The sequence below is a fragment of the Dipodomys ordii genome, unplaced genomic scaffold (assembly GCF_000151885.1).
Source record: "Dipodomys ordii isolate 6190 unplaced genomic scaffold, Dord_2.0 Scaffold21, whole genome shotgun sequence".
Lineage (NCBI taxonomy): Eukaryota > Metazoa > Chordata > Mammalia > Rodentia > Heteromyidae > Dipodomys > Dipodomys ordii.
The window spans coordinates 3,617,718-3,645,474 of NW_012267237.1; positions in this window are offsets into that span (position 1 = coordinate 3,617,718).

A 27,757-nucleotide genomic window follows, 5' to 3' on the forward strand; every position below is an offset into this window, starting at 1 on the left:
ATTGTAACCCCTCTGTACAGTATTTTCACAATAAAAATTAAATAAATATACCCTGCTACTTTGCCAAAGTTTTGAATCACCGTGAGTAATTTGGGAGTGGAGTCTGTGGGATTCTTTAACTACAAGATCATATCATCTGCCAAGAGGGAGAGTTTTATTTCTTCTTTCCCTATTTGGATCCTCTTTATGTTGCATCTTGTCTTATTGCTGTAGCTAGGCATTCTAATACTAGATTGAAGAGAAGTGGAGAGAGTGGACATCCTTGTCTCATTCCTGAGTACTTTGCCATTTCTTAATGTTTATTATGGCAGAGGCGTGTGGGTTTTCTGCTCCCTAGGCTTCTGCTGGCCAACATAACATTGTAGTAGTTTCCTCAAGTTTGAGTATGAGAAACTCTTTCTGATTATACTACTTCAGTTAGAGTCTCCCAGAGTCACAGTTAGCCAGTGCATTTCAGATCCCTTCACCCCACCCATTTACTGCATGATCTGGCCAGATTATACAACCTGCTGTACATGACATTCTACTTCAAGCCTGTTCTGTCTGCCTCAATTCTCCCATTCCAACTGCATGTTCAAATTCCTTCTTGTTAGTCAACATACCTCGACAGGCATTCTCAGAAGTTATCCTTTGATCAACCCTACAAGCTTTAGGATATACCCTAGTATTTGCTCAGATCTTACATGCCTCTTGCTGCTCCGGAGTAAGCTCTCCTGGCTCAGAAGTCAGCCTGGGTCTGACTCCTGTGTCATCACTTAGAAGAGATTTGGCCTCACTCCAGGACTTCTTCCATGAGCACATCCCCCAAAATGATTGGTGGTAGACAAGAAGTTAGATCGGGCCAGGATTTAAGTCTCTTTGTGTTCCTAAAATCAGATACTAGGTCACAGGGAACAATGAAAGTGTATTGAGCAGTTGAAAACTGTTAAACAAAATAGAACATATCCCAGTTTTGAAAAGGTACTTGCTAAAGCTTTGGCATCTGTGTTTGGTCTACAAACTCACATTGCTGTCCTTCAACCACTGCCATTCTGCTGTTTAGAATAATAAAAGAAAAGAACTGGAAACTTTGACATTACTTTTTTCTCCCTCAGTTACCCCGAAATTTAGCATTCTGAGGGAGTCCGAATGCTGACCGTGATGTCATGTGGTAGGGCCGTGTGTTTATCTAAACCATATGACTAGGAGTTCTTTTCACCCCATACCTGATTGAACAAAGGAAATAGGACCCTAGAGTTCTCACTACAATATGTTACCTGATAGTTCTTTTAATAACAATGGCTGGGGACAAGGGTTGGTAGAGCTCAATGACTCTTTGAAAGAAGAAAAAGCCTGACCTGCTCTTTTATGAGCTTAGCAAAGCCGATGCTCTGAGTATCGTTGTGAAGAAGGTGTGGCTTGGCATAGACAGTTTGCAGCTAACTTGAGTCTTTTAAACCTATTGAACTCTGATCTAGCCATGAATATAGGCTGCTCCGATCAGTCATGACAGAGATATTGATGAGTGATGATGGCCAAGCCCACAGTTGGGAACACCAAGCTGCGGTGGTTGTCTTCCCGTGCCAGGTTGCTCCCCTTGTCGGCTAAATGGAGCACTGATCTCAGGCCCGGTGGATTGCTGGATCATTCAGGATGCAGTGCAACAGTGAGCGGTCTGTACAGCTGGCACTGAACAGTAAACGAGGAAGAAATATTCTGCTAGGAGAGTAAGAGATGCCTCCACGTGGGGACCAGTTTGGGCATCATATGCTCTCCAAAAGGCAGTGAGCAGTTGTTGGTGTCTGCTTAACAGGCCTGAGCTGTTCAGAACGACATGCTTTCCAATAGCATACAAAGGTGAATAGAAGAAAAGCAAAGATGGAGAGAGGAATACTGTAATTGCACAAGTCCAGGCATGAAGAACAAATGTGTTATTATCAATTAAAATAAAGTGGAGAAGATGAAGTTTTTCTAAAAAAATCCAAAACTCACCTGGACAAAGAATGAGAGGGAGTTATCAAGAGAATTCTTTCCATTGGAAACAAAAAGAAAAAAGTGAATGAAAGAACTATCGAAAAGACTAGCTAGTTGGAGACAGAGAAATATTGTTTGCCATTCAGGCTGTTGAACAATAACCAGGAGATACCCTGGCTGCACCACCTGGGCTGTTGATCTTTTACCTCCTCTTCTATTAGTGGTCCAGAAGGCTCCTGGGCTTCACCCCTCCCCAAACTGAAGTGCCCTGTCAAGGACAGAGCTTCTCTATGCATTAATGATGCATGACTTGGTGACCTACTTAGTGGCAATTAAAAACACGAGACAAATAGTTCACTAAGATATGCCTACATTTGTTATATATATTTCCATTGTTCACTTGCGTCTTCTGATGCTATTGTTGTGCAGAAATCCACTCACTGTGTTTTCTAAGTTCCTTTTGGATGGTTGCTGGCCGTGTGCTGGAGCAGTGCCTTCTATCACAAGTGTCACTGTCCCATGGCCCATACTTTAAAATCCTAATCTGGAGAGCCAATGGCAAGATAGGTGTTCAGCGTGGATAAGCGAGGAGGCAGGCACCAGGTCCCAGACCCGCACTGAGCACAAAGCAGCAGGCACGGGACTGGAAGACAAGCACCAGCCCAGGGCTGTCCAGGTGGTATTCACAGCCATTGTCCCCTTCTCTGGCCTTCGGTCTGAAAGCAGGCAGGCAAAGCCATCTGTGTGATGCTTGTCCTCAGCATTGGCCAAAGTTAGGGGCAGCCAGTGTCAGAAAGATTGGCCGGGCTCCATGGGCCTGTCTTTGCAAAAAGGAAGGCCTGGATGTTGGGGTCAGCTGGGTTGTAGCGAATCAAATATGTAGAGGTTGCAGAAGGTGAAGGTCTTATGAGCTGAGATGGCTTTGCTCCCCTGGGCATTTGTCCTTCTCTGGCCCTGTGGACCCCATTTTGCTTCTTTCTTTCTTGTCATAGCTCCTGGCTGGCAGGTGGATGGAGTAATGCCAGCTGGGAAGCTCTCTGGGCACCGGCTTCTGCTCATCTCTCCCATGTCCCCAAGCAGCATTGTCCACAGCACAGACTTTGGATCATTTTATTCTGTCCCTTTCTGGATTCATCATCCTGGAATGGTTAACCTTCCAGGGACTCTGTTTTCTTGCTTGTCATTTGACAATGATTCTAGTGCCCAGACCCTGGCACACACAGGGATTTGCCTGTCATTCACCCTTAACTCAGTTTTGTGTCCTGTATGTCCCTTCCATCTACCACTTACTTTCCCAGTGTCACCATAAAGAAAATGCATACCAGACAACACTGATATTCCATCTCACTCCAGTAAGAATGACTGTCACAAAGAATACAAACAGCAACAAATACTGTCAGGGATGTGAGGAAAAATGAACCAAATCACACGGTTGGTGGGAATGTAAACTAGTGCTGTGGAAGACAGTTTGGAGATGCCTTAAAAAATGAAACATAGAAATACCCACTCCATCCAGACATATGACTCTCTGGCATTTGCCCTAAAGATTACAAGTCAGGATTTGGTAGACATGCTTGCTAACCCATGTTTGTTGCTGCGCTATTCACCACAGCCAAACATGGGAGCAGCCCAAATATCCTACAATGGACAAGAAATGTGATATATATACATATATATATATGTATATATATATATGTATATATATCACATACATACATGCACGCACACACAGAAACACACACATACAGACCATTAAATGAAGGAAGCGAGGCTCAGAGAGACAAAGAGCATATTTTCTCCCGCATGTAGAAGTTAGATCTAAGTTATAAATATAAGTGAAAACGTATACAGGGCCATATGCATACTGAAGAATGGTGTATACAGAGAGTTCCAGTGGTGTAACTCATTTGAACAACTGACTTAGACTGTAACAAAATGAGTCTGAGAATGCTGAAATATTTTTCTCAGGCAGATGGCCTTCGAGGGGATGGGGCAGACATGTGGAAAGAGGAAGCAGTCATAGGATTCGGTGTACACATTTGGAAATGGAGCCAGGAAACTTGAGAGCATGGGTAGAGCGAGCTCCGGCAGGTGGGGGAGAGGGATGAGAGGAATGGCCTTCATCAAGATGGCCTCACAAACTGGTATGTCCAATTGAAACCCTTTCTACAACCACGTGCAGGTAACACACACCTAAATAAACCTTTGTTATCTGATTATTTAACCTTGTCAGATTCCAGGCATTCAAGAAACTGTTGTCCCTGCATAGACACGTAACTCCTCAGTGCTCTCCTTCAACGTTTTAGTTATCGTTGAGAGGCAAATGCCGCTTCTACTTACTTGCAGTTTTCTCTTTTTAAAAGCAAAGAAAGAATGTGTTTTATCTGTCCATTTCCTGCCAGGCTTCTTTGAACTCACATGGAAACTCAAGACCTGTGTGGAACCCTGCAGCCTCACCAGCGGCTCCCTCTCAAGATGCCCCCTAGCCCAAGGTAAGGAGTCTGAACGCAGGGAGCCTTAACACAGAAAAGTTTCAACCAAAGGACACATGGCCCTTTTTCCAGGAAAGGACAGCACCCAGCAGGACCTGGTTGGCAGCTGCCGGTGGACTCTGGAAGCCCTGGTGCCCAGCTGGGAGTTGTAGAGCACCCGTGCTCTGGGATCCCTGTGGGCAGCTGGTTGATCATTGGGTTAATGTCTTAGATTCTGTAGATTGATAAAAAAGAGTTCCAGAACTGAGAGGTTTATGACAGCAGAAATCTGTTCTTTATTTAGGAGCTGTGCATGTGAGTTCAGCGTCAGCACGTCCAGGTTCTTCTGACTGCCAACTTCTCACTGAACCCTCTCTGAAAGAAGGGGAAAGCAAGCCGGGCCCTGTCTTGTGTAAGGCATTAACCCTGTTCACAAGGGCTCCTTTCCAAATGCTTCCTTTCAAACCCAGACCAGGGTGGGGCTGAGCTGGGCTGGACACTGGTTTCTCCATAGGTCCCCAGATGGACAGGGCTGAGCATGCCAAAGCAGCCCTGGAGTGTGCCTTTCCCTGGGAGAGCCCTGAGGTCATTGGCCCAGGACACAAGTTGGGTGAGGAGGGAAAGGGGGTGGCCAGGGACTGAGAGAGGAGCTGGAAGTCAGGTCTCTAGCATAACCACTCCTAGGGCCTGTTGGATATTCAGCATTTAAAGTAGAGAGGTAAATCCTTACTCTTTTCATATGAGAACTGGTGTGTTTTCATCAAGAACAGATTGAGTAGAAAGTGAGAAGCGGGGAGACTGAGGACAGGGAGGCCCTTGGAGGCCGCAGCCAAGGCATAGTGTGAGGGACAGGGGAGAGAAACTAGCTGCTCATCTAGTACAGCTACTTTCCGCATCATGCTGGGGTTAAAGGCTGCATCTATGATATGGGGTCCCCATGAAAACAGCGGTGAGATCTTTAACTGGCTGTATCCATCCTGAAAGGATTGTGGGTAATTAATCACAGGTGGGATTTTTTTTTAGCAGGGTGAAAACAATTTGAACTCAACATCAAAGAAGAAGCTCTGGGCTTGCGTAGTCTAGCTGCCACTCCTGGCTGGTTGCATAGCTTGAGTGGGGAAAGATGATTTTACTCAAGCCATCCAACTCTGGGAACAGACTCTTGTGTGGGCATTTGTATTTGCCCACACCTGCAGGACACACCAGGGACCTGCTCGGGGAAAGATGGTGCAGAGGGGTGTGGGCCTGCCCTGCAGGGGACTCGGTGCCTGGAAAAGGGCCTACATGTGTGCACGCTGGTGCGGGTCTTGTAGCTCTCTGGTGCTGGTGTGCTTGGGAGGCATTGGGCGCCCACACAATCTGGTGCAGAAGCTGCCTGCCAGGTCCTGCCGGCCGAGGGGGACACTGGCTTTCCACGCCCTGACACATGCAGACGACGAGAGACTTTGTACTTTGTGTCCAGGACTGAGACGCGACTGCCTGCAGGATAATAACAAGGTCATTGCTATTTGCGGCCCTCTGATAGGTGTGCAGAATAAACACGGTGCTGACAGTCCCTCGCTGACCTCTCCCTTGCTCTGGGGAGCACGGTGGCCACACCACTCCGGACATCCAGAGTGACCAAGCGTGGAGGATGCACCTGATGGGCACCAGGGCCACACCCAACACGGCCAGCTGCGTGGGAGTGAGCAGCTGGCAGGCCAGAGGTGTGAGAGGCACATGCCCGGCAGAGCACGTGCTTCTTTATTTGACTCGTCTCCTTGGAAACTTACCAGGAGGGAAATTAAAACACACTCCCCCACTCCTCTGGCAATCATCCAATAACGGATCCTGGCGATCGCTCTGTGTTGCGCCTGCCTACCTGCACGCGCACGGTGAGCCAACAGTGAAAGGTATTGATTGGCTGCAAAGGGGCCATCGGGTATCACGAGAAGCAGGAGTCTGGCTGCTCATGCTATGAGGGCTTTGAGGGGCTCGGGGCCCATGGGAAGAGACATCCGGATGCCAGACAACAGCTCCGTGGGCTGTGGGACTCTGAAGCAGCCAGCTGCATCTACGTGTGTGTGCAGGACCCTGGTACAGCCAGGGATGTTTTACGTGGGTCAGACGTGTTACCTGGCAAATAGCGCAGCCCTATCAGTGGAGGTAACTTGTCAGAAATCGACAACCTTACAGTGGCATCAACGGAGGGGCCTATAGGAGGCAGCTTCCTCTCATTCGGGTCACCCCTCCCCGCCTTCTGATGACACAGGGCCTCTTCTCCCTCTATGGGCCTGCCTCCGCCTGAGACTAGCAGCTGAGGAAGAGGCGTGGGGCTTGAGCTGTGATCTAGACTTTGTCTCTGCCGTCCCTTCTAGCTGGAGTTCATCCACAGCAGCAGACACAGACTCTGGTCTCCAGCTCGCTGCTTCTCTTCATTCCACCCCTAAAATCAGAAGAAGAGCTGAGACAAGCTGGTGGTGGGAGTGGGTGCTCTATTCAACTTTCTGCAATAGAGACTGCGAGGCTGCATGAAAACCCAAGGCCGGGAGAAAGGAAGGCGTGAGCAGCGATGTCAGGCTTGGTGAACACGCTGCTCCGGCGCATCTTCTAGCCTCTGCAGGCGTCATGTATGTTCCCATACTAGAAGATGTCAGAGGTGTCCGTGACCGGGGGCAAGAGGCACCCCGAGGGGAAGGCTGGTGCACTGCATTGCGAGGGAGACCAAAGCCAATTCTTGGGGACCAGCTGGTGCTAGGCAGCATTCATTCCCTATCAGGGCAGCGGTCCAGGAACCAGCACCAAGGTGTCAACCACTTGTGCTAACTTAACATTATTCGCCACGACTCTATTACTTGCACACATAAAGATAAAATTTAAAACACTCCAGAAGTGATAAACATACATTTCAGAAAAGTAGTGTCTTTTGTAAATAAGATCAGAGAACAGTGATAAAAATGCGATATCAAATATATTATTATAAAGATCAAAAATTAAAGAAACTGTCAGTATTGCAGTAATTCATGACAGGGTAACGAGTCATAAGTAGGTGCATGCTGTCTCTTGTCCTTATTTTGTATATTTAAGAAGCTTTAACGTGAAGAAAGAATACTGAAAGTTCACATATGTGATTAACTTTCCCCTCTTTTTTTGTAATGGGGCAGTTGTTAATCTGTTAGATAATCTTAGTCCATAATGATTATTGCCCTTGGGGTGTAAAAATGTTGAGACGAACTTTGCAGTGACTGGCTAGACGTGACAAAGCCACACCAGAACTTTCCTTCTTGCCCGGGGTAGAGGAGGGACGCGTGTGGGGACTCCAGTGGGGATCTCTGCGGCCACACACGGAAGCCTGACTGCGTTTGGGATGGAGAGTGCGTATCCCCCAGTCCCCGCCCTCTTCTTCTGTCTTATTTCCATTTGTTAGCATACATTCATTGTACAAAGAGATTAATCAGGCTGCTTCCGTACAGGCACGCCATGGAGGCCCATCCACCTCTCCCCTCTCCCGCCCCTCTGGCTTCACTGTTCCTCATGCACAGAGCCATTCCAATGGTTTTCCTTGTTCTACTTTCTCACACTGTGTTGAGTGCTTTGTGCATACCTCACTTCCTCCTCTTTCTAAATGATAACTTTAAAGGTCTAGTCCAAGGGCAGAGGTTCTCAAGTTTTTCTCACCCTTAAAGGAGCTGCCCGGCCCTGCTGCTGTCTGACAATGGTCTCAGGGAAGGCAGGGCTAAGATGTGGAGGCATTGCCCATCAAGTCTATTGACATTAAATTTCTGTCGTTATTTCCTGTCTCAGTGATTGTGACCTGCTACCTTAGTGCAGGTCTGGTCTTTGATATTTATAAAGTGCAAATATTTATAAAGTGAATGTATGAGTTTATACACATAACAAAGTTTTAGTTTTCTGTGAGAATTTCTGCAGATTTCCGTGTTTCTGCTGCAGAAACACGTAATTGATAAGTTGTTATTGATAGAAAAAATGAATTATTTTAAAAATATAATGAAAATGCTTCTCTTTGGGTTTTGATAACAAGTTCCTAGGAACATAAAAAAAATCCTGTCAATAGGAAACAGGAGACATTTTTCTTTTGAGAGGATGGACAGAAGTCTTTCCCACAGCTCAAAAAGGAGCCCACATTAACAATTGACAGCATAGATGAATTAAAATAGTCTAGTTAGCCCCTAAGGTAATTAAGAAGTCATTTATTGATGACTCTGTGTTATGTGTCGGCAAGTATTGACGTTTTATAAAGCAATTATATCCTGCTGTAACATTTCCATCTCAATTATTCAGAACATCGTTTTTATTTCTCTTCCTCTTGTGCACTGTATGTGACTATCATTCATAATTGTGTTAGCACCAGTGGAACTTAAAAATGAATTGCAAAGCCGACTGCAAAATAACAGTTGTGTTCCTCCATGTATGAGAACGATGAGGACTACGTGGGGATGAAGCTACTCGCCAGGGCATCCATGGGTTCCTGAAACAGCGTTGACCTGGGGATTTAGGATTTAAGAGCTCTGTAGGAAAGTCTGAGGAGAATAGAATGAAGTAGACAAGAAAGGGGAAGGAAGCGGCCAGAGTGCAGTCACCAGCAAAGTCTAGCTGTGGCCTGATCTCAGGGGTGAGGGTGCCTGGAGACAGGGAAGGATTCTGTTCTCTCCTGGAAGTCACACTGGCTGTGAGACACTCATGGGAGCAAGTTGGATAACCTATCTGCAGCGTCGATCCAGCCAATTAAGGCAGTTCTTCAGAGAAAGGTGGCATCTGTGAGTTATTAGTTAACGCGCACAGCTTGGGTAAGGAGCTGTCTGTGCAGCAGAGTGCAACCAGAAAGGCTGCTGTGTTGTGCACTCGGATCCCCATGATTCCATGCCCACCGGACTGAGGGAACTTAGAAAGGAGAGCTGATGGAGACTTATATACCTCACTCCATCATGGCGCACCCAAGCCCTAACTCACAATGTTTCCCTCTTCTGCCACCCCCATGGCTGAATTCCTCTCTCTGTCAACTAGTACTCTGGCTTGTCTGGTAGGTTTCCCGGCAGGTAGATCCAAGTGCTGTCCTCCAGGCATCTGGAAGCCTGGTCACAGAATTCTTCACAGGCGATGAGCATCAAGAGGCATCTTAGTGATGGAGCCCTGGTGCTGTGCAGATCCCCTGTTGGTCAGAAGATTACCCCACAGCAAGGCAAGCCTGCTGACTCCAGGGCGTGCCATGTGCTTCGTGTGGAGAGGGGTCCTCCCTGGGTCTCCTGGCTGCAGTACCAACTCTTCTCCCGGAAGGGCTTTCTGATTGATAGGAATGACGACACAGCCAAGGCTGTGGAGAAGTCTGGAGCTGGGGAGAAAAGCCTTCAAGGAGAGTCCTGTGGAATAGAGCGTGTGGCCGGCCCGGCCTCGACTTCCCCCGGCGCACAGAACCAAACCCATTCCCAGAGCACGCGGGGCCACGCAGTGACTTTATGTTAAGGACTCTCTCGGGTTTTTGAACAACAGAAATGGATTTCTAATGATCCAGGAGATGGGGAAATTTACGGTCAAGGTCCGACAGTGTCTGGTGAAGGGCTGACTCCTGTTCACAAGCTGCAGTTCTCACCACGTCTTCACCTAGCCATTTACGGAACTCTGGTGTCTTTTCTCCCCGCACCAAGGCTCTCTCCAACCACTTCCTTACATTGGGCTCCCAGTTGCTCATACCTCACGTCGCTGGTTGCATTTCAGTAGACAAACTGAGGAGCGAGTGGACATGTTCAGTCTGCAGTCGCATTCATGAGAGAGGAGACTGGAACTCAGACAATAACTACCAAGTTGTTTCCTCCTGGAGACTGGTGTCAGCCTTCACCCCTCTGTCTGCACCCACTCACTGCAGAGTCAACATCCTTCTCCAGGAGGTGCCATTATCAGGTGACACAAAAGTGGGCACACAGACAGATGCCAACCAAGCAGGGGGTCCCAGCGAAGCACCACAGTGTCGGCTGTACCCAACAAATTGTGGAGATGAAAATTCTGACACCACCACTTGCTGGTTGTGTGAATTGAGCCAATTAAATCAGCTCTGTGCCCAGTCTATAAAATGTAATATAGTAACTTCTCAACAGTATTCACTTTAATGATCTATTTTGGTTGTTTCTATTACTATCGTCTATTAATTTAATAGGTGTTTTCAAAATGCCAAGGATGAACTAGTCTTTTGAGATATAAAACATAAGGTTTCATGGTATGCTATTGAATATTTAAAGGCACAATTAACAGTGACCAGGTCAGTGCTCAAGTGTTTCATAGTCATTTGTTTTCACAAAGCGATGCAACTGCTCTGTTCTCATGCTGAGTAAAATAATTAACAGCCTGTTGAATAAGGTTTCTCATTAGCTGAACATAGAAGATAGATATGAGACCCATCAGCAGGTCTGATTTATGGGTTAGGAGAGTTTGGTACTATGCTGGACTGATTCCCAGTATACTCTTGGACTTTGGGAACACAAAAGCCACCTCCAGCTGCTGAGGGTCTCAGAAGCTGACATCTCTCAGTCTTCATTTGAGTACGATGGCTGAATATGTGAAACAGAGACCCTACTTAAACTAGTTTAAGAAAAGGGTAGTCACTTTAATTTACTTAACTTCAAAGAATGGCTTAAAAATCATACCTTGGAAGCGTGGAATCAGCGATCTGCAGGTTTTACTAGTACGAGTACTTCTTAGGCTTCTGTGGGAATATAATGAGTTCTAACACCTTCTGGTCTCTGTTCAAATCCTCAAGACACAGGATGCAGTTGATGGCTGACTTGATAGGAAGTGGGTACCTACTCAAGGCCATGTACCTGCAGTGGAAGGGTACCCCGGTAGACCAGGCTGACCCATCAGAGCTGTGAATGGGAAAACAATGAGAAGTTAAACTGGAATGGGAAGTCAAGCCCAGCAAGAAAAAAGCTGAGCAACAGCTCTGCTTTGGAAATGTACGACGTGCTCATCATTTGCTGTCTGTCTCCTTCTTGATAACCTTGCTATAGAGGTATGATGATTGAGAGAGATTAGGTTATTTTCGTAGCACTGCAGTTGATAAGGTAAAGTTAAGAGCTGTCGTATTTCTCGCAGATTCTGAGTATGACAGGGCTTGTGCTCAATATACTGCTTATAAGATTTATCAAAACTGTTTCTTTTTCTTTAATGGATAACAACAGTGGTGTTTTACTGTGACAGTCAGCCACCCGCTTGTGAGAGCAAGTGTCTCCTCTTATACCTGGGGTGTTTCCCTGTGGGACGGGAGTCCTGGCTCACCGGGAGAGTACACTGAGATGGTGCACCTGTCTTCCTGTGTCAGCCTGTGACTCATTCCTACAGTCAAATCCCTGCACCCCTCCCCGAGGAAATCTCAGTTTTCTCCCAGGGCCCGCCAGAGCCTGGCAGTGCACAGACAGTGACACAGCTGTCCCACCGTCTCTACTGAATGCTCCATAGACAGCTCCTTGGCCACCTATTTCCCAGCACCTTAGTCCATTTTCTGTTGTGTAAGGAATCAATGAAAGCAGAGTGTGTCTATGGACAGGAGGGAGTGTAGCTTAAGCCTGCCTGCCTGGCTTCTGGCGAGGGTCTTGCGGTATCCCCCAGGGCAGAGAAGGGAACGTGGCCAGGCGCAGATGGGGCTGTACACAGCGGGTGATCTCCACTCAGCCACCAACTCCTGTGAGCACTAACCCTGAGAGAAAGACTGGCAGTCCTCTCTCCAGGGGAGATCCTCTAACGACCGAACTACGCCCCCTCTAGGTTCTACCTCTTGTTAATATGCTACAGTGAAGACCACAGACCCAGGAACAAAGAGAACCACACCTGAATCACAGCACCACGTCGCCCTGCCTCCGATCAGCCGGTGATTCTGGAATCCCGCTGGGAGAATGCCGGTGATTGAACTGGAGGCGCACCAGGGGCCTGCTCTTTGCTTTTACTGGTTTTTCTCGGCACATTCATTACAGTGGGCGTGTGGTCATCTCTCAGTGCTCCAGTCTTCCTAAGGGATTGCTTCACTTTCCATGACTGATGATCGGCAGTTTATTCCTTCTTTTGGTAATTTGGTGGATTGTGGTGGAAGCAGAGGTAGATGGGTGGGCTCAGCCATTTGCAGAGATGCCCTGGGACTCGGTGTGCATTATGGATCAAGGTAAGAACAGTGCTCGCTTTCCAACGGCTGCTGACTTCCCGCTCATCTGTGGCATTGTGATTGTAGCAGTGTTCTGAGCTTGTTAACTTTCGCCTAAGGTGTTGGTTGTTTCTGTCTCTTTCATGATACTTTCTCCAACCATGGAACATGACAGACATAGCCTCTGGAAAAAAAATGCAACACGGATTTTTGATAGCTGATCTTTTTTCATCTTTTTAAATCAGTATTATTTCAGACTGGTAATAGTTTTGAGAAGAAAAGGCAATTGGTCTTTTCAACAACTTGTAGACACTGAGTGTCATGTTGCTTGGGTAGATTTCTCTGAATGAGGGCATCAGGGACTTCTCTGCAAGTGAGAATACTGTTATTTATCTTAGACAGCAGGAGAGCATAGAAGAGCAACCTGTGTCTTTCATGCCAACAGTAAATCTTATCAGGAGCTCTTTAAGATCTAGTGGACTGCACTTGCTATTATCATCTTCATAGTCCACAATCCCTCTGTCATCAGTAGGCCCCTACCATGTTCCCATAAGCCCTCTTTATTCCAGTTGCAGCCAATAAACCCGAAGGGTCCACTCCACTGCACCTTAATAGGTATCACAGTGTGGTGAGGAGGAGCTCTTTGGAGGCTGGCAGTACTTGGCCCCTGAATGATCATGGCCTAGGGGCTAGAGTGTTGACATAGAGGCTTACAGCTATAACCCCTGTGAGCTGGAGGCCTGTGGCTCCAGACTTTGAAGCCAGAGCCTTGTGGCTGTAGATACTCAGGCCGGAGGCTCGTTGCTCCAGGCTTTAACCAGCTATAGCCCTGGCACTTGGCGGAGATTGTAATCTTTCTCTTCTAGCAACAGTGAGAAGCAGTAGCTCACTGCAGCTAACTGCATCAAACCGCAGCAGGCAGAGCCTGATGGAGCCACAGCTCTCCTCCAGGCCTTGGGGGTGTGGACTTGCAGCCCGACAGCTCTCAGGGGGCTAGTGCTGCTGTTCTTCAACCTAGACTATTGGGGCTATGAGCCCTGGCCAGCCGTGACTATTCTAGCTCCTGGATTATAGTGTCTAAGACCTTCAGCCCTCAAGGCTGGGATGGTTCCTGACCTTGGCCACTGACCTTGCTTTCTCTTCTCTGGTTCTTCTCATATTCTCCTTCATGCTGGCATTCTGCCTGGCTCTCGTTCTGCTCTCCCACATTGTCTCTTCTGCCTCTACTTCCCAGATGCTCTCCTTGTGGCCTGTCACCGCTGCTGTTTTTATCTAAGTGCTGTAGCATTCTTACAGGATTTGATTGACTACTTGTGGACACAACCCTGCTCAAACTGTGATCATCAGCAATTCCTTGAATAGAAGTAAATAATAAAACGTTCATTAACAATGGAACAATTCTTCTCTCATCTTTCTTTGTCTTTTTCCTTTTCCTGGTGCCAGTTTGAACATGGAGCCTTGCCCCTGCTTTGCTTACTTGCTTGGCTGGTCCTCTGCCACGTGAGCCACACCTCCAGTCTGGGTTCTTTTCCTGATTACTTCAGAGAAAGAGAGAGTTTCCCAGATGTTTCTGCCTAGGCAGAATTAGAACTTCAGCCCCCTGGATCTCAGACTCCCAAGTAGCTAAGATTGTAGGCATGAGACACAGGTGCCCAACTCAATTTCTATTTCTAAGCTAATAAAATTGATTTTGATTTTCAATGAGTCGGTTTAGCTATTCAATGTGCGCCACTGGGTATTTGCAGCCAAAGAAAGTGCCTCTTGATCTTGGCTTTGCAGCAAGCTTCTACCTAATATTTTCATCTTATTAGAGGTCTCTTCTGCCTTACTAGGGCTTTCCTTCCACAAGAGGATTTTACCCACCGAAACCCTGCTCCAGACCTCCCAGCTTCCTACCTTCCACGCTGGCCATGGTCTAAATCTCATCCGACTTTCAGGCCTGCTCCCCTTGGACTTTATTCTTAACCACTTTCCTCGCATCATTCGTTCTACACACCTTCCCCTCACAGAATTCTCTCAGGTTTGTCACCGGCCTTGGTTTTGCTGGCTGACTGTTGGGAATTAAAACTCATAGTTGTCTGAGAAACCCTGTCAGGTTTTCAACCTGTGTGAGTCCTGGTGTTCCTGGACATGGCTGCAGCTGAGGGAAGAGCGGGTGAGGGGCCGGTGCTGGAGTGAGTGTGCACTGGGCACCACGGGCACGGAGGCGTGGGCTGAGGCTCTTCACCATCCTGGCTCTTTCCATCTGTGCATGCGAGTCTTACCACCACCAGCTCCACTCACCCAGACCGGGCCCCACGTCTGCGTCCGGCCACCACCTTGGGTTTCCCAACCCCACCATGCTTTCTTCCACCCACAGGGCATTGGTACTGGGGCTCTGGGCACCAGCCAGGAAGTGGCTGCCCTTGCGGTTCAACACGTTTTGTTTCACTTTATTTTATGTTATTTATTTTAGTTTGGAAATTATCCCTTAGAGGTTGTACAATGGGCGCCCTGCGTCTTAATCAATTCTCCGCATTTCTCAGAACCCGCCCGTCACCTCGAGTTACCTGGCTTCATGTTCACATATGTTCTTCCCACAGTGAAGCTGGGAGTGTACTAAAGATGTGTGCTTCAGACTTCGTGAATGGAACATGAAGTCAAGTGAGAGAGTAAGCAAAGGGCACACACACACACACACACACACACACACCTCCACTGATCACGTGGGTGAAGTTAACCTGATGTCCTATGACAATGACTTGAGGGAACTGAGTCCATTGGGCAGGGGAGCTCCCTGCAGGGAGACAGAGGAACGGACAGGCTTAGAAGCCTGCAAGGGAAACCTTCCAAACAAAAGAAACAGCATATGCAAAGGTCCTGAGGCAGGAAGGTTCCTGGAGTATGGGGGCAGGGGGAGGCCACATGTGGAGCTGGGTTGAATGGACTAGAGGAACAAGCAGGCCCTTCCTGAAGACCGGAAGCACAGGAAGGCACGGGGGTTGGGTTCCAAATGGAGGAAGTCCAGCAGGTTGGGAAGGACCCAGGGCATTTGCTCCTGATGACCACTTGCTGCTGTGTGGTATAGCCAGGAGACCAGCGAGGCGACCACAGGGCACCATGGGAGCTCTGGGATGTGGTCTAGGTGTGACTGTGGACCGACACTGCTGGGCAGGGCTGGTCCCAAGGTGGTGGGTGTGGGGGAGCGTGGTCTCAGGAGGTGACCCGAGGCGCTGGCTCGAGCAAGCTTGCTTTCCTATGTCAGTCCCGGTCTCCAAGGAGCCATCCAGACACACCTGGGGGCAGTGGAGCCGTGAGCACTGCCTTCGTTAGAGAATGCGGGGTCATGAAGGGAGCAGAGGCTAGAGCAGGCTCTGTTCCTGTCACTCGTGTTCACAGGGCCGGAGCTACAGGACGGGGTGTCCACCCTGGAGGGGCACGGAGGCCTGGCCCAGGTCTCCGCCCTCCCCCGGCCTGCCCTGGCCCTGCTGGTCAGGTGGAAACGTGAGCGATCCTGGGTCGCAACTTCCTGAGGCTGTTCATCCCTCCTGTCTCCCCACCTTGCTTCCTGTTGTAGACTTCAGATCACCACCTTGATTCAGACAGGACTTACTGCCCAGTGCTCACCAGCTCTGCACAAATCCCACCACTCATCTCAGAACAAGTTAGGTGGGGAGGGTGAGGCTGGCTGGTATGGAGAGGGAAGGAAGATAAAACTCAAAACACAAAGGATCTCTACTCTCTAGTAGGTAGAGCCTGTTCGCTCCTCTGGAGGGGCTGGGGGTCTCCAGGCTGCAGTGGTGTGCTGAGGTTTCTCTTCCAGGGGTCCTTCCCCCATTGCGTCATCATGGCTGCCTTCTCAGGGCCCCCGGCTGAGCCCCCTCTCCCCCCCCCCACACCGTTCACCGCCATGTTGGAAAGTTTCTCAGCACGCAGGGCCCACACCAGGGACTGGTCTGCTGGTCCCACCCACCCTTTCCAAGGAGGGTTTTATAATTAGCTCCCTGGCACATGGGAAGAAAACTACCAAATCCAGGCAGTCGTTTAGATCTGGGAAGAAGGCTTTGGCTTCTCCCAGTGTACGGCAGCCGCCTGCTCCCCGGCCAGGCCCTGGCGGCTCCCTCCCTGCACCGCGGGTGTGAAGTCTGAGGCTTCCCCGTGACCTCGCTGCAAACAAAACCTCTTAACGATGAACAGCTTACTTAATGCGGGCTTTCACACATCTGGAAGATTATCACTATTCAGATAATTTACAGCTCATTTTAAGAATGTGGCAGCCAATGAGATGGTCTTTGCTGTCAGATTCTTCTAGGGAAACCTTCACAGTGACATTTTCATTTGCATTCTACAAGTTTCTGTGGAAAATAATTAAGACTCCCGCAGTGTTTGCAAATCATACGTGAGGTGGGAAAATGGCTTTTCTCTCAAAGAATTCCTGGACTGATGGAGTTGTGTTTTATGTGTACTTTTCTCTCCTCAATTGAAGTTATCAATACCAAGAAAAGTAGTCTGGATGGAATCAAAAGAAATGTTCGTTGATTCAAAACACCCAGGTCTCCTTGGGGGTCCCTTGGCCAGGGTCTGGGGGAGAAGGGACCTCGGCTGGAAGAGTCCGGCCCAGGTGCCCAACTGGTGGTGGGAAGGTGGCACACACACCTCCCTGGCACACAGCCTCTGAGAGTTTGGGGCACAGACTATGAGAGGCCTGACCAGGGTCTTCTCCCGCAGGTTCACTCGCTCTGCATGGCACCCCCCGGTGTGGGTGACTTTTCCGAACCTGTGGGACTTGCTTCCCCACTCCCTTCCCAGGGACCAGGGGCCCAAACGCAGCTCCTTCACTCAAAGCACGGCACCGCAGCTTGCTTACGGGGACCTGGCTCAGTATCCAACACACATGGACTGGGGTTTGTGTTGTTTGGTTTTAATAAGAACCAAATGTTTTCCTTTCTTTTCTGTTCTTTTTAAATCTCTGACAGGGAAAGACACGGGCAGCCCCAGTTCTAGTTCTGAAAGGAGCTGCCTCTGTTGGCAGTGAGTCAGCTGCTCCATTTTACAAATTAAGAACTGCAATCCTTTGTCCTGGAGCTCATAATGCGCCTGCTGCTGAGGCCCCACAGTTCAAAGACTGCCGTCCTGTTTATTTTGTCTGGTGTGTTTTTGTTTCTGAGAACCTGCCGTGAATGGACTTCAGAGCATGGAGAGCGAGGGATCCTGACGAGAGACTACGTACAGCTGGGCAGTGGCGGGGCCCAGGACCTGCCCTGCTCCAGCCCCGCTGGCTCCTCGTCCCGGTGTCCGCGATGGCGCTCTTCCGTCCCGTGCTTGGATCTGTGACAAGAAACTGCTCTCTCCATGGCACTGGGTCCTTTCACGTTCTCCAGTGATTTTCCACTCACTCCACTCATTTCCCTTCCTTATAGGCTGAATAAGCATGTGTGAGAATAGGAATGTGTCATAACGTGCGGATGCTTTGATTTCAGTGTGGTGCTTCTAAACGTGCATGCGTTGAAATCCATCTCCACCTCTCTACACTCCCTGCTCTCCTCTTCCTGCCCCTTTCCTTCACCAGCAGTCCCCCTCCTGGACTTTCAGGTCAGCCTCCTTTCTAAGTCCACATTTGAGAGAAAACACGTGGCCATTGGCTTTCTGAGTCTGATTGACTTTGCTTAACCTAATGTCCCCCAGTTCCATCCAGTCTCTTGCAGATGGCATTAATTAATTCCTCTTCTCTCTATATGATATATATATATATATATATATATATATTACATATCCTATATATGTGATACTTTGGTCACCTGTCAGTTTCCAGCACACAGGTTGACTGTCAGCTGGCTGTTGTGAACAGTACCATAATAAACATCGTGTGCACAGGTACAGCCGTCATAAGCTGACCTGTTTACTCCTCCTCATACCACGCTCCACTCGAGAGCGTTGATGCTGGACCGCGGGGGAAACGCAGCGCATTCCCTTGTAGTTCTGCGTTGCTATGTGGCGTGTCTCCTAACTGTCAGGACCTGCGTGAGTCCCGGATGCTGTCATCCCAGCCCGCAGGCTCACGCGCGAGCCCTCCTGTGCGCGGGAGCTCGGAACTGGCAGTCATTCACTCTTCTCTTGTCCTTAACCAAGACCTGGGCTGCCACAGGTTGTTGCGAGGTTGTTGGTCAGTAAGAAGCAGGCTCCTTTAGTAGCAGGACGCGGGCATGTGGCCGTCACACAGGGCACATCAGAATCACTCTCCTGAGACACAAGCAGCTTCCCTGTCTGGGTCCAGAGCCACCTTCTGTGGGGGTGGGGGCGGGGAGCCCTTCCTGGGGTCAGCACAGCTCTAGCCTCCAGGGGGCCTCCTCAACCGGGGGAGGGTGCACACTCCCCTCTCCTGTGACCACGGCCACGGCTTAACTAGCACCCCACTTGGAGACACTGATGGTCTCCCCAGGCTTAGGACAGCCCACAGTGTGATTGCAGCACCCACAGAACCCGCGCCACAGCACAAAGCCCACAGACCCCACACCACAGCGCAAGGCAGAGACTGCAGGAATGCCCACCCCTCCAGGGCTGATTTGTCCCTCAGCGCTGGCTTCCTGCGAACCCGGGCTGCAGAGATGAGCAGGACTTTCAGGTCCCCATGCTACGCCGGGGTCTGTGTCTCAGAGTTACCCATCTCCTTACCTTTCCCGGGTGCACCGCACCATAGTGAGTGCGTCTGCATTGACTCCGCCACACCAGCGGTTTGTCTTTGTTCTCACAGATAGGCCCCACCCCGCCCCACGGGGCTGGCAGTGGCTTGAGGACCAAATCTGCCATCGGAACAGAGCAGTTTTGGAAGTCAAGGAGAATGAAAATTAATTTTGCTTACACATACATCCTAACAGGAGAGTTGAGAGTGCAAAAGAGAACCGATAATGATGTAACTTATACAGTTTCTAAATAGTTTGCTTTCTGGGTGATATGTGGATTTCATAGCATAGCTAGGCCTCTAAAATAATTCTATTAAACACTACCTAAAATAGGATCATAGCAAATGCATTTTGCAACATTAAATCCTCGAATTGAAGATTAAAATTAGCCTCCAAATCCCACTTTTGTGTATATTTATTCTCTTTACCACTTGGTCACTCATATTGTTCAGGAATTTTTTTTCCAGTCTTGAGACTTGAGCTAGGCCTGGCCCTGACTATGTGCTTCTTTGTTCAAAACTAGTGCTCTGGGCTGGGAAGGTGGCTCAGTGGTAGAGCACTTGCCTTGCATACATGAGGCCCTGGGTTCGATTCCTTAGCACTACATAAGCAGAAAAAGAAGCCGGAAATGGTGCTGTGGCTCAAGTGGTAGAGTGCCAGCCTTGAGCTGAAGAGCTGAGGGACAGCGCCCAGGCCCAGAGTTCAGGCCCCACAACTGGACTCCCCCCCCAAAAAAAAACCAAACTGGTGCTCTACCTCTTGAGCCACAGATCCACTTCTGTTATCTTCAAAGTTCATAGGAGATAAGAGTCTCATGGACTTTCCTGTTTGAGATGGCTTTGAACCATGATCCTCAGATCTCAGCCTCCTGAGTAGCTGGGATTATAGGCATGATCCACCAGTACCTGGCAGGAAAATGTACTTTTGAGATCTTAATATTTATATTATGAAAAACATAGCCATAACATTTTACAAAGTTGAATAATTTTTGAAGTTACTGGTGACTTTAATTGACATGCCTATGTAGTTGCAGAGTATTTAATTGATAGAATATTTTCTGACAGGAGCCAAACCCAGCAAATCCTTCAACAAAGGATGGTCTCCTCAGCTCTAACACTGAAGCCAATGTCTGACTTTGGACACCATTCACAGTACTATTATTTAATAAATAGTTTGTATGGAAATTTATCAAACAAATTGACCCTACGATAGGTATTCTAAATGTTCCCCTAGATTGTGAGGTTGACAATCATGGTGTCCTGCAATCACCTCACTGATTTCAGATCTAGAGTTTTGTAATTCCACCCAAAGTCCTTCACAACACTGAGAGGCAGAGCTCCATATCATAGTTTGGTTACCATGAAAATTCTCTTCTGAATCCATTATTTTAATTGTTTCTAATGACTCTATTGTAACATCTTTATATTTGCTCTCTTGGCTGTAGATAATTGAAATTTGCTAAAAGCTTTGAAGCTGAGCTTTTCTTGACCTGCATTGCTAAATACTTGGATTGGAGTTTTCTAATTCTGTGCAGAGCATGTCAAAACATCCACGCTTTATTCAGGATTGCACTGTGTGATTTACAAACACAGTGATTAAAAGCATAAACATCTTCTAAAAAGTTGTGCTGACATAGTTTGTACTCTGTGTGCATAAATTTTGTATGTACAGTTTAATCTTAATGCATTAAAAAAATTAACACACCTATTGAACCACAACCAGATAAAGAGCATTTTTTAGGCTGTCCCTGAGGCCTTCCTTCCGGTGAAATATTCGTGTTGCACGTTAGTCTCCTCATGGTCGCCATGCGGAGAAGAGAGGAACAGCCTTTAAAGATATCTGTGTCCCAGTCTCGGGATGCTTGAATGTGTTATATTCCAGTTTACCCGGAATGCACGAAGAGGATGGAATTAGGGTGGTGGATCAATGGACCTTAGAACAGGGACGCTTGGGTATTCTGAGTGGGCACAGAGGCCTTCATATTTAGGGAGCTGAGGAATTCTCAGAGACAGAGTGAAGCCCATGGGAACAATTCCACTGACCACAACTGGCTTTCAAGAAGAAGAAAGCCAAAAGCCAAGGCATACAGGCAGTCTCTAAAGACTAGGAAATGTAAGAAACCTCATTCTTCCTGAGGGCCTGCAGAAAGCAATCAACCTCTGCCAGTTTAGATGCTCAGTCAGGGAGAGCCATTTTGGACTTCCAATCTCCCGAGACAATCACCGCTTCTGTTCTAAGCCACTACATTTGTGATCATTTGTCCCAGTAACAGTACAAATGTATGGTGTATTCAGTTGATCTACTTTTTGCTTTCATATTGAGATCTAACTTAAAGCACAATGTACAGCTTATATGCCTATATATTTTGTCACACTGCAGCAAAGGTACGGGGGCCTGTGTGGTTAACCTAATCTTCTCATCTTGGAGAGGTCCTTTTAATTAGTTTCCAGGTACTCTTGCTCCTGTCCCCAGAGAGAGAGCCATTGTCACCATGAGTTAGTGAGTTTTGCCTGCAATTGAAATCATGTAAGTGGAATCATAAATCACAAATATATATATTTTCATAGCTGGCTTCTTAGCATAATGTTTTATGCAATATTCTGTTGGTAGATGATGGCTGGTTTCCAGCTTGGGGCTATTAGGAATAAAGCTGTTGCCAATACTACTTTACAAGTCATCTCCTGCCCACTTCTTTTCATTTCTCTTACATAGGGCACTGTAGCACAGTTGCTGAGTTCCTGGCTTAGCAGTGTGCTTTGAAAGAGACTCTACTGCTTTTACAACCCTGCCAGCAATGCATGAGAGATCTGCTTGTTTCAAATACATACACTCGTGTGCGTGTGCCAGCCCTGGTGTTGAACCCAGAGCCTGGGCACTATCCTTGAGCCTTTTTGTTCAAGGCTAATGCTCTACCACTTGAGCCACAGCTCCATGTCCCATTTTTGTCTATTTTTAGTAGGAGCTAAGAGTCTTGTGGGACTTTCCTGCCCAGGCTAGCTTTGAACCAGATTTCTCACATCACAACCTGCTGAGTAGCTAGGATTACAGATATAAGCCACCAGTGCCCAACTTAAAAAAAGATGCTATTTTAAGTAGTTGTACAAAGGACTTTCAATTCAACAAGTCATCTTATGAACACAATATATTTCGACATGTTGCCCTTTCCAATGTTCTGCTTCTTCTTTCCCAAACCCATTCATACCATCGAGTTATTTATTTCAATCTGTGACATAATGTGTGTTAAATACAATCACCACCCTTATCTACCCTCTCTGTTTTCGTCTACCCTCACTCTTTGCCTCTCCACCCCCCACAAAACCTGTTTTAGCTTTCTGGTGCTCATTTTGCTGAGCGGCTGGTGAGTTGTTAGCTGTTGCATAGGACAGCCATGTGTGTGGATGTGAGTGGTATGCCACTGAGATTCCAGCAGTCCTTCCTATCACGACCAGTGGTGGAGCAGCATCTTATTGCACACTGGCTTCAAGTCCCTGGCTTCCTTCTAATTTTTGCTTGTTTTCGTATTGATCATTTGGATTATACACAGTACGCTCTATCTGTGCCCTTTGTGAGGTCCTGCATTTTGAAAATGACCACTTCCCGGTGCCCCCTCTGCATTAGCATCTCCACGCATCGCTGGAAGAGCGTGAGCTGTGGTTTTGCTGAAGTTTATCTCTTTTTTCCTTCAATAGATAGTGCTTTTAGTCCTAAGATTGCATTTTAAGTTTATGTTCAGGTCAATAAATCTTCTCAAACCAACTGGTTTACACAGCATAATTCCGAGGTCAAGGGTGGTTTTCATTTTCATGCATATCTGATTGCCCTGGTACATGTTCTAGCAAATTTTTTTTGGTATTTTTTTTGTGTTTTCTCATCACTTTAACCTAAAAATATGTGTTTTAGTTAGTCTGTGCCTGTACATATGGTAAAAGTGCACATACCTGACGATGAAGCTCCCATTTGGACTAGAGTATATCAGTGAGGTTGAATACAATTATAGATGACTGATACACCATAATCATTCCAAATGAAATTACGTTTCATAGACTTTCAATTCAATAAGCAAAGTTAATATAAAACAATAAAAATAATATGATCATTTAAAAATAAAATTATTTATTTATTCCACTCCTGGGGCTTGAACTCAGAGCGTGGGCACTGTCTTTGAGCTTTTGTGCTCAAAGGTAGTACACTACCACTTGAGCCACAACTCTACTTCCAGCTTTTTGACGGTTAGCTGGGGATAGAGTCTCACAGACTTGAGTAGGAAGGATTAAAGGAGTGAGCCACTGGTGCCCTGCTGGAACATTACTTTTGTAATAATAGCTTCCCACAAGTTTTGGTGATGTCATTAAAACATATAACTATGTTTGTGTTTGAATATCTAATTTAATATAGAAGATAACCAATGATGCGATTTCATCTCTATCAAAAAGGAAACTTTCCCAAAGATTTCCTTTGCCTTCATGAATTACACATCTAGCTATTATCATAATTACTTGATTTACTATTTGAAAAATCTCATGATTCTGATCTAAAACCATGCCATCGAACTGTCTGTTGAGAAGTTTTCTCTGTGATGAAGCCAGTCTATCAATAGCTATTTCTTCATCTTCGTGCGGATTCGAGAAAACTTGAGATTGAAAATGGGCCGGGTTAATTTAGAGAACAGTCATTTGCTTTAAGGTCACGCCACTTAGAGTGAAGAGCGATTCCCCTTCTGCAGCTGCTGAGGCAGGCTTATGGCCCTCAGGCCTCGTCTTATTAAAATGGCTCATTCCTGCCCGGGAGGTTTGCGTCTCCTGATCTCTGCACGCTCCCCACACAGCCGCAGTGAGGAGTTAACACTGACAGAGCGTCAGTACAGATTGTACGTTTGTCACCGACATTCTTGACAATTAGAAATCGTTTCTCAGTAAATGTGCCCTTTCATTGTTAGCTCATTGCTGCTCAAGGTGTTCTGTAAAATGCACCAGCGAAGAACAAACAGATCTGTGAAGTGTTTGCAGTTTACCACGCGGCATGCTAGCTGGTACAGCAAGAGCAGGCCGAGGCTCTGGTCAGACAACGCTCCCTATATCTCCTGGATCCTAACCTGTGATTTCCCGTGTTTATCAGCAGTCAGTTTGCTCATAGTAGTGTCATGAGGAGTCTTTCAGACATAAGTGAGAAATGTGACAAAATTGGTCAGTCAATCAATAGCTGTCAGGGCTCAGCAGATGGCAGATATTTCCCAATTACAGCTTGAGAGAGGAAAAAGGACTTTTGTATTCGCTCGGGCCCAGCAGGCTGCCCTTGTCGGAGTGCCGTGTGGTTCTCAGCTGCCGCAGGAACCAGTCCCGCCTGTACCTGAGACTACGATAACCAGCAATACTGCCCCCATTTTGTCTTATTAATGTGTGGAAGCAAGGATAAAGATAGAAGTACCGGGATAAGTATTGAATCTCATAGGAAGCCAGAGAGGGGGTGAATCAGGATGCACCTTTTCCACGCAGGACACAGGGTCACCTTACTTACAAGGCTTTCCCAGTTTTGTTGTCTTACTACGGAAGCCCTGGTCATCAGCATATATTGTCTCTCACGTGGACTCTGGCTCTGGTTTGCCTCCCTCCCTAGACTTAAGCCCCACAGCAACGGTGCTTGGTTTTGCCCCGAGCCCCTGCATCCAGCAGCCTGTCTGCAAAATACAGGCTGCACAAAGCACACGGACTGAATGGACCAGGAGCTCCTGGCGCAGTCAGTGTACAGAGCAGAGCACTGACTCTCTAGGTCTGAAAGGAGGAAGGCCTCTTTAGGGGACTCTGAGTGACTGATGTTGAGGATGGACGAAAAGTAGAAGTGCAGATACATTCCTGTGACCAGCAAGCTGCTGCTCTGTCTCAGGTTTGTCACCGATTATCTCCCATTTCTGTGCTTCCATGGATCATTTTGTGACTATGGAGCTTGCACACAGTAGGTCTTGCTCTTTGTTTCCTGGCTACACCAAGGTAGCTGGCCTTCCTCGGCCATATACTCACACCATGATGTCCTGTGGTCACCATGAGCCCAAAGAAAAAGTGAACCTTGACCAAGACCTCAAGAACCAAGAACCAAAATAAACTTTTCCTCTTTCCAGCTGATTCTTCTTAGGCATTTGTCACAGCAACAAAAAGCTGATAGACACAGAGTCTTATATTTTTATTGTGTTTCAATATTCCACTTACACTGAGGTCACAATGCCTTTAGTATGATAAAATATGGTAACCTATGAAAATAAGTATACTTTCAATAAAAATCTAATGGAGAGAGTTCCCTTGTATTGACTCTTGGTATCAGAAATGCATTATATAACTGTGTAAATATGTATAAGTACTCACAAGTAGATTTTTTCCTGCATTCTTAATGAAAATTTAAGTATATGAGTATTGCCCTGCATAAGGGATTTTTTGTCTTTCATCAACAACTCCTTCTGAAATGCAGTTTCTGGGCTGCCACTGCCAGTCTGTCTGTCTGTCTGTCTGTCTGTCTGTGTCTGCATGGCTTCCTTTTGTGTCTTTGGTCATGTGTTGAGTGCTTCTCTGTATGAGAGGCCTCATGTCCCACATGGCGTGCTCTGTGTTTAAGATTGGAACAGGCAGGTCCTGTCTGTGCAGTGTCAAGATGCACAGTATGAGCACAAAAAAAGCAAAAACCGTGGAGCCATCGAGCCACTCAAGTCTGAAAAGAGAAACAGAAGAGGATCTAGACAAACCATGGTGTGGACTTCCTGGTGGGAGACCAGAGAAGTCATCTCGAGAGAGGTCCGTTCCAGCGCGGACTGTGGACCGCGGCTGCCGCCTGTGTGCAGTGTGGAAGGGCTCTGCCGCAGGTGTGTGAGCGCGTTTCTAGGCTGCAGAGTGTTGTGGCTGAGGCTCAGAGTGGCCTCCGTGTTCCCAGAGGATTCAGGAGGGCATGGCAGACTTGTTTTTCTGAAGTAAGCACAGTGCCGTTTGGTAGGCATTGCTGGAACAATCAGAGCAGCATTAGCCAGTGCTGGACAGAAATGAGCCTCTAAGCCCCGAAAAGATGCTCTTTTGTTTTGAAAAAAGCACCTTTGATACAAATCAGTGAGTGAAAGGGGCCAATCTGAGGCTGCATGCCAGTGCCGAGGCGGTGGCAGTATGGCTCCAGCCCTGTGATACGATGAGAAGGGAAAGCTACGGCAACAGTGAAAAGATCCTCTTCTGTCAGGTGGGGGCAGGAGGAAGGGAGGAAGGAGTGGTGGAGAGCAGACGCCACGGGGGCCTTGAGGCTGTCCTGGAGGATGCTGTGATGGAAACTAACTCAACACAAGGTCCAGAACCAGCGTGAGCCTGGTGCACACTGTGGATGTCCACTGCGTGGTACGTGGATCTGTCTGTTATGACCACGGTACTCCTGTGCTGGAAGATGCTGATGGTGTGGAATGGTGCGTGTGGGAAATCTCCAAACCTGGGAATCTCACCTGGAACATAAAACTGCTCTAAAAACAGCAGTCTCCAGAAAACAAAAAATGCATGCTATAAAGAAGCCATGTGGATGATTGGAGCAGGGTAGATAGGTGGGTGTGGGGTGGAGTCGGCTCAGATGCTCCCGGCACCTGGCACACATCTGCTGGCATCCTGGATGTTGGCACTGACCCACTTTCCAGTGACCCTAAGACTGGGCACCAGAGTGGCCAGTCTCTGGGGGGGTTAGGGACAGGGACAACAAGGACTGGACATCCTTGCTGACAAGAGGTTGGGGGGTGTTCTGTGGGGTGCTCCAGGGGCTGTGTCCTTCCTCCCTCATCCCGGGAACAGTGTTCAAGTCAAAGGAGTGAACACACACACACACACACACACACACGCACACATACACACACACATACACACACATACACACACACGCACACACACATATACACATACACACACATACACACACATACACACACATACACACATACACACATACACACACATACACACACATACACACACATACACATACACATACACACACATACACATGCACGCACACACACATACACACACATACACACACATACACACACACACATACACACACACACACACACACACACACACGGACATGACAGGTTCCAACTCTCCCAGCTGGTGCTAGGCTCCAGCATAGGAAGAGGGTTTACACGGTGGTGAGAGCTAAGCACCAAGACAGGAAAGAATGAACAAAGATCTAGTACCTGAAAAGCTGAGGCGAACACTGGGGTCACTTCCAAATCAATGCCTTGCCCAAACAGAGGGAGCATGTGGATTTTATTTGAGTTGAATGTGTGTGTGTGTGTGTGTGTGTATGTGTGTGTGTGTGTGTATTCAACCCAATATGTATGTGTACACACATATATATGTGCATATGTGTGTGCCTAAATCCTTTCCAATTTCCAATTATTGTTGAGTCACTCTTGATTCATATATATATGCATCAGGTATATGCATATATATGTGTGTGTGTATATATATATATATATATATATATATATATATATATATATATATATATGCATGCTTATCAGAAAACACTTCAGGATAGGTACA